This window comes from Lathamus discolor, chromosome Z (genome assembly GCF_037157495.1).
Source record: "Lathamus discolor isolate bLatDis1 chromosome Z, bLatDis1.hap1, whole genome shotgun sequence".
NCBI lineage: Eukaryota > Metazoa > Chordata > Aves > Psittaciformes > Psittacidae > Lathamus > Lathamus discolor.
In genome coordinates this window covers 109,778,996-109,787,565 of record NC_088909.1, presented here as the reverse complement: position 1 = coordinate 109,787,565, position 8,570 = coordinate 109,778,996, and positions in this window count along the sequence as shown.

The following is an 8,570-nucleotide window of genomic DNA, read 5'->3' as shown; positions in this document are numbered from 1 at the left end:
CTCAGTGTAGTTGATACCCTTTAATCTCAAAGTTGTGTCTGCCTTTGAACTTGAAGGCACAGTTAGCATAGGATCCATTACGGTGCACTTTCCCTTTTTGCTTCTAATCAGTTCTCCTTTCCATAGGTGGTGGTGGGTGGTTCAACTTTGTGTCATTACATTATGCCAGCAAACCCCCTCCAAATCATAAAAAAAGTAAATAAAAATAGCATGCTTGTAATATCCTTTGGATATTTAAGATACAAATGTTACTTTTACTTTTTTTTTTTAAAACACCAAATATTAATATATTTAGGAAATGGTGGGCCATGTTCTGCAGTCCCTAGGACACCCATCCAGCAGCCAACAGGTATCTCAGCCAGTAAGGCTGCTTTTACCTTCTCACAGAATATGTAATTTTTCCTCTTAAATGAGGAGAACAAGTCTGGGCCTCCTTTGGATTAATCACTGCTATCAGATGTCATGCCTTCTTCCCTCCAGATGAAATGAATGTGCAGGTTTGGGTAACGTGCTTTTGAAAATCCAATCTTCAAATTACACTTTACTATTAATTCTTTTTTTTTTTTTTTCTTCAGTTTATGCAATTTGGATTATGAAATCAGGGCAGTCAGTTCCTGTCCAATATTATATTTCTTGTTTACCTGAAACTCCCTTATTTCAGGTTCAAAGGAAGTTTCTTATCCTGGAGGTAGCGACTATGAGGTAGGGTCCCAATTTCATTTCAGTGCCACTCTTCAGTTCTCAAGCAATTTCCATTACTCGGATATTTTAGAGAAAAACTCAATTCCATGCAGGTTGTTTTCCCTGGAACGGAGCCATGTGGAAGACTTGTCATGAAAGCATTTCTGTTGGGTTTAATATTTGTAAAAAGCTATTAAAAAATCCCAACCCTGCATTTAGACAAATGAGGACTTTTCAATTATCTGTTTTAATACACTGACTCTACTAATTCATAAATTATCGGGTTCGAAGGGCTATTCCTACTGTCTAGACTACCCACCTGAGTAACTCTCTGCATCCATACAGGTTTAAACCAGCTGGAGCTCATCTTCTGAATACCACCAAAACCTCACCTCAGAGTTATTATTGACAGAGCATCAACCACAACCAGTGCTTAATTACTCTACTTGGATCATTACTATTGAAAAACGATGCTTCGTTTTTCCCTTGTATGTTCCAAACAGAACAACTAGGTTTTGGCTGATCCTGTATTGTTGAGAGACTGAAGAAACAGTTATCAAAACTGGTTTTTTCACCTGTACAGGTGTTTCACGACTAAGTCATTGTGGACATACAGATAAAAGACATTATCTGTGTGCAACTGGCCTGATTTGGGAGCATCTTTTACTTGTTTACATCTTCTCCATTCCTTCTTAAGCACAGCATGGCTTTAACCTGCCAGAGAGGAGACTGAGATGAGCTCTTAGGCAGAAGCTCTTCCCTGTGAGGGTGCTGAGGTGCTGGCACAGGGTGCCCAGAGAAGCTGTGGCTGCCCCATCCCTGGCAGTGCTCAAGGCCAGGTTGGACACAGGGGCTTGGAGCAACCTGCTCTAGTGGAAGGGGTCCCTGCCCATGGCAGGGAGTGGAACTAAATGGTCTTTGAAGTCCCATCCAACCCAAACTGTTCTGAGATTCTATGATCATAGAGAGCCCAAAATGTTTATTAGAGATATAATGCTTCCATAGAAATGCAATATAAAGAAGCATTTGAGAATTTGTTATTTTAAATTATAACTTGTATTTGAGGACAAGAAAGCTAAACCATGTTCTTTCAGGCAGACTGTTGCAGAATGTTAACTGGAATACTCAACACTTAAAATGTCAGTGCTTTATAAAGGGCTTGTCTCACAGATGTCTGATCATTGACTTATTCTTTTATGTCAACCTGTAGGTCAGTATGAAGAATGCTGCTCCCAAACAACCCATCATAAACATGAGAATTTTCTTCTTACAACAGGCTAATCCCACTCTCTGGACAAAATTCCCATTAGAGCCAGTGGGAATTTTCCCTGGAAAAGACTGTGAAAAGCACAGGCTGATATCTCACCACACATGAGGACATGGCTAATATATCAGCTCCACACTGCATCTGGCTGAGGCACTGCAATAAATACAGAAAGACACATAAATGATGGTAAGGTTATGACCTATCCCATGAAAAAGGAAGGAACTCCAAAATTACACCCCTACCTGCTAGCAATAGGAAATAGAGAAGCTGGTGATTTTCCTCTTGCTTTGCTTGCTACTCTCCTATCCCTTTTATAGCTATTTCCTTCTGCCAAAAAAAGAGTTTGGCCAGGTTTGTTTGATTTTTAAAGAAAGAATTGTTCTTCCTGCTGGTAAACTGATCTGTATGGCAGTGGCACCTCAGCCCCCTCTTCTGGGTAAGCAGCCGATGCTGAGGAAGGGCACATCCCTGCATTGTGGCTGCCATCTGAGCAGCCCAACTTTCAGGACCTGATAAATCCCCCCTAAGGCTTGATACCTCCCACCAGAAGTCAGGAATTAGCCTGATAATGTTATGATTGAAATCCTGCTTTTAAGTTGGCAGACACCCCACCTTTCCCCAGTCCCCCCTGGCATAGGTGTTGTAATGTCATATATACCATATATATATAGCGTCCAGGAGGCAGTGGATCCACATGTGGGATGTACCCTGGGCTCTACAGGCAAACCGGGACCACTGGTTGAATCCAGAAAGCAGCTGTCTCCATCCCCACAGGGTAACAGACACCCTTGTTTCCAACAACAGCCCCAGCTCTTTCCATATACCCCATTATCTGGTACAGAGCTTGCTTGGACCAGATAAGTAACTACAAGTGTATGTAACTACAAATAAAACATAGCAGCTTATGCATCTGGCAAATGTACTTACTTGAGATGAAGATTTTTATTTACACCATTATTTTATTTACACATTAAAATGCTGAAAGTGAGATACCAGCAGTATTAGCCATTCTTGCAAAGCCGTTTTGCTGTTTCCTGATAGAAAAAAGAAACACCTTTTTTGAGAGCTTACCCACCAAAACAAGTCTCAAAACAGAAAATTGCTATTTTAGACATCTGAAACACAGAAGTACAAGGAAAATACAAATGAAGGAGTTATACATAAAGCAATGCATTAACATTCAGTGTTTTATATGAATATTGAGCCTCCCACTCTGCTCTTAAGGAGCTTCACTTTAGAGTACACACAGATCCCACGGGCATTGGGATCTCTGAGTTGGACTGCTGAAGGAAGAAGCCAGTCTCTTCTCAGCGTAGTAGGTCTCAGCAAAAGGGATTTGCAGGCTTTCTTTTATCTGCAAAGTCAAATATTCCACCTGCTTCTGAGCCTGCCTTTTACATTTTCCCCTCAACAGTGTTTTCTCTGTCTGGCCAGTGGCTCCCAAATGGCATCAGGTTTGCTTGTGCTGCAATCCCCAGCCCCTGGGGTCATCCTCTCCCAGACAGCCTGACCTAAATCCCTTTCCTTTCACCTCCAGGTCACAAATCCCACTAGTGACATTCAGCCAGAGCTGGACTGAACCTTGTGTTCCCACTAGTGACACTGCACTGCCATCACTGTTTATCTGTGGGATAGTGGTGTGACACGGGAAAAGATGCAGGTTTGACACAGATTAAGGGATGCTGCACGGCTGGAGATGCCACCAAGGGCAGGCTCTGCTCCTCCTGCCCACCTCGGCTTGCATCATGGTTGTGGGACACCAGATGCTCTTCTGCAGCACCTCCTGCCCTCTGCCCATGTTCATTCTTCCCTTTCCTGTAGCACTCTGGGTCTAGCCTGATCCCTGCATTGTGTATGTTCCCCTCTGATGGGCAATGTTATGCCAGCATCTTGCATTCAAACCAGAAATTTCTACTAGAATTAGGGAGCAATTATATGCATCTAATATTTATGTATCTATAATTTCCTTTATGTTGGCATAAATAATCCAGGTAAGGAGACAGCCTTATGTTTAACCCTTGCCTAGCTACAAAACCTAACCAGCACATTTCTGTTGTGGTCAAACTGTAAAGCTAACAAAATTTCAGCTAGAAAACACACATTTAAAGTCAGCTGTGTGTGAGTGCTTTGATAATCAAAGTATTCCCATGACTAAGCCAGCACCAGTGCCTGCCATAGCTAATGATGGACCACTTGATTTGCATGGACTAATTCCCAGAGCTGGAAAATGAAGCGTTTTCCCCGTGCCTGACAAGCAAAGGCAAGGGTCCATCTCACCAGGCTTTTTTAACTCGTTTATCCTACCTATCTGTAGTGAACCTCTTTCCAACAGACACAGTCTTAGAGTGCACCAGCGCTGAAATAATGGTTTTCTGCTTAAAGTACTGCATGATTAGAGAGCATGAGGTCCGTGTCTCCATGTGTCCGGACACTCAGCACTTAGCTTGTCCGGAGAACAGTTTTCTTTGCGGACCTGAGGTCTCGTAGCTTGGATTTGCTGCATTGATAGAGAGGAAGAGGACCTCGCGCGCAGCCAAAATGGCATCGTAACCCAGACTTTGAACATTGAGAGCTCTGCTCTGAAAATAAGGCGTAAAAATAGCAGCCGGGCCACAAGCTCAGCTATTCCCAGTGTGCACAAAAGGATGGGAGAATGCCAGGAGCCTGCCTGCGCTGCCTCTGCCCTGCCTTCAGCCTGGCTTGTTCTCTCCTACCTCCCCTGAATGGCTTTTCACTGCTGTTAAAAAGAGAGACATACCCCCAAAAGAGCAAAGTGTGTTTGTTCTTGACCCTCGCCTCGAAAGTGTATGAAGAGGGATCAGCTCTGTTTGTTTGTACCCGGTAATGATGTCAGGAAAAGGTTTTTTTCCCAAGTCTGGTTTTATCCCCTTTGTTGGAAGTGCCTTTGGTGAGTCTCACACCCTGGTGCTGTTAGCACAACAATTAGGTTAACAGTGCCTTGGCTCCAACTGTCTGTCAAAGGCTGAATTGCAATGCAAATTAACTCGGCTTTAGCTCTTCAAAGACAGATGGGTTCGGAAAAGGTCCCCAGAAACCTCCATGAGAACTGAGGGTGAGTGATGGGGAGTGTGGGCTGGGTGGGATTTTACACGCAGGACCTAATGCGTTTCGCACGAGGGATGCCATACATTACACAGATACATTATAGGAATGCAGTTCATTACAAATGCACGATAGAAATGCGCTGCATTATACACATCCTTCCAGTACTTAAAGGGGGTTTAGAAGAAAGATGGGGACAGAGCTTTTAGTCGGGCCTGTAGTGATAGGGCAAGGGGTGATAGTTTTAAACTAAAAGAGGGGAGATTTGGATTTAACATAAAGAAGAAATTTTTTATGAAGTAGGTGATGAAACACCAGCACAAGTTGCCCAGAAAGGTGGTAGATAATGGATGCCCCATCCCTGGAAACACTCAAAGTCAGGCTGACGAGGCTTTGAGGAATCTGATCTAGTGGAAGGTGTCCTTACCCATGGCAGGGGAGCTGTACTACGTGGTCTTTAAAGGACCCTTCCAAGCCTGCCCTGTGATTTTAGGACAGGTTTCTTATCCAGGCTGACATTTCCTGCCCAGGGGCAATGCAGTCCACAGGTGGCGGGTACCACCACCCCTTCTAGAGCATCTCCCCAGCCCAGGTACCAAGCCCATTTTTATCTGCTTCATTATACTTATTTCTGTATTTTCCATATGGGCACATACATATGGCCTGTTCAAACAAGTTTTCAGGGTTAATTAGAAAGCAGTTCTTTATCGGTTATTTAATATTCAGCACTTCTGGAGTAATTTTCACCTGCAGAAATCACAAAGACAGGCAAGGCTGGTGGTCCAGCTCTACTGATGGGCAACCAGAGGATCCAAAGCCCTGGTCCCTACTCACAGGGAACAGGGATGTACCCAAGGTCACCTGGAGTACCTATGGCAGGGCCCCCTGAAATATATTAACTCCCGAACCCCATTCCTGTGCTCCATCCTTTCAAGGCATACACCATGTTATATTTTCTGTCACTCTGTTCATGACAATAAAGCAATCAGTTGTCAAGTCATTGAGGCAAGAGGAAGTGCAAAGGGAGGGAAAAATCACCCTAAAGATGTCAATCTCATTTATAGCAGCATGGAAAGTTTAAACATCTTTAAAAGTACACTGCACATGTTAATGGGCAGTGTGTCTTTCACCAGCAGATATGGGAATGAGAAGTAACTTCTTGTTGGTGGTTTTCTTTTTCCCTATCAATTTCCCATATGCATCAGAGTAGAAAAGGGGTTGAGGCTTTCTAAAGAAACAAGGAAATTGGCCTCAGTGTGCATGAGCTCATTCTGGAGGCTGGTGAACAAGATGTTAAACTGAAAAAATACTGCCAAATTTCCACTTTTCAGGGTGAAGAAGTGACTGTTTTAAAAGCAATGGGATTTTCCTGCAAGTGAGGATGCAGACACTGATGCCGGCACGTCCTCTGGCACCCCAGGTGATGCTGTGAGCACCCTGCAGCTCACATAGCGTCTGCAATGGCGTTGGCTGTGGCATCAGTGACTGCAGAATTTGCTGGGACATTTCACAGGCAGGTTCTACTTGTGCCATTAATTTGGAGGTGAAGTGAGGAGTCCATCCGCTTCCCCACAATCCAGCTCCATAACAAACCTTTATGGTTAACTAATAAGTTATTACTTGAGATGCTGGCAAATAATGTTCTTCCTCTATTAATTTTTTTTCATGCTGTTTATCACAAAGCAGATTTTGAGCAGATTTTGGGCCTGGGTGCATGGAGTCTTATTAACATTTAATGAAGCTGCCCCAAATATAGCCCCTTTCTAACTAATTTAGACGTGTATTCTGCAAATACTATATGTGATTCCAGGCCCTTTAGGACTCTCCCTGACCTGCTCATGTGAGTATTTGCAAGACTGGGCTCTAAAATTATCCCTGCCTGTGCCAAAGGCAGGCATCCAGGACAGACAATCCTGGGAACACCCTGCATGCACGGCACGTTAGTTTTGTGCCCCCCGTCCCCTGTGTTTTGCAGCTGGTGTCCTGTTTAGCTGGGGGCAGTTGTTTTAGAATTAGACTTGTTTATAGCAGGTGTGCGTTGAGAGTTTTGGCTTCTGCTTGCAATGCAGTGACTGATTTATCAACGGCTGAAGCAGACTTATATGATAAAATTGCTTCTCATCTGTGGGAGAGCTGGTAGGATGGGTGCTTCTCCAGCTGTGCGAGCCTTGGCCCTGGGAAATCTATCCAGCCGTTCTGGCTCCCGTGCAGACCGCAGTATACACTGCCCCTTGGTGGCTCAGTTTCCCCATCTGCAGGTTCTTTCTGATAGAATTGGAATAGAGGGGATCGGTGGAGTATCTGGGATGCCAGATTACTACCGCTAATAGTACCCACAACAAGAATAGTCACAGTGCTATGTGCTGGTGATTTCTGCTTCTTGTTTTGTGAAAATTGGCTTATAATCAATGACTTATTTTCCCTTCCCTTGGTGACAAGTGCTAAGTGCAAAGTATTATTAGCATTATTGGGGTTTGTGCCTTGCCCTCTTTGATGCCCAGAATAAGCATTATTGGGGTTTGTGCCTTGCCCTCTTTGATGCCCAGAATAATATATCTATATACCTGTGTGGCAACAGCACACGAGGGACGTGGAGCTGTTGCAGCGAGCCCAGAGGAGATGCTGCAGGGACTGGAGCTCCCAGTGCCTAAAGGGGCTGCAGGAAACCTGGAGAGGGGCTTGGGACAAGGGCCTGTAGGGACAGGCCAAGGGGAATGGCTTGAACCTGCCCGAGGGGAGACTGAGATGAGCTCTTAGGCAGAAGCTCTTCCCTGTGAGGGTGCTGAGGCGCTGGCACAGGGTGCCCAGAGAAGCTGTGGCTGCCCCATCCCTGGCGGTGTTCAAGACCAGGTTGGACACAGGGGCTTGGAGCAACTTTGTGTAGTGGAAGGTGTCCCTGCCCGTGGCAGGTTAGAACTGGATGAGCTTTATGGTCCCTTCTCATGCAAATCAGTCTGTGATTCTATGACATATACTAATGTATTTTATTATTTTATTGTAAAAAAGAAGAAATACTTTTATAGGCGGATTTATATTTAATCCTTTAACATTTACAGCCTCTCCCATACACGCGTGCTTGAGCGGGACTCCGTACACTGATGGGTACGGACCGGTGGGGCTGGGGACCTGCCTCTCGGCACCCGCGCAAGGTCTGGGGGGGGGGGGGGGGGGGCGAGGGGGTGCTCAGCACCTTTAGGCAACCCGATCCGCCGCTTGCGCAAGGCGGTGCGAGATAAATATAATACACACACATATATATGTGTGTGTGTGTATATATATATTTATTTATTTTTCCCGGAGCGACACGGTGTCTAGACACCCACGTGACGGGGCCGGGCCGCGGCCGCGCCGCTGCGCACTGCGAGCAGCCTCCGCCGGCACCGGGAGGGACCCGGGCTGGGGCGGGGGGGGGGGGGGGGGGGGGGCGGCACCGATCCCCGGCTGCGTTCGCCGTTGCGGCTGCCCCGCAAGGAGACAGAAAGGCGAAGGCAGTGGTGCGGGTCGGGCGCGTAGTTATAGCGGGCGGCGGAGAGAGGAGGGGAAAAAGGAGGGAAAAAAA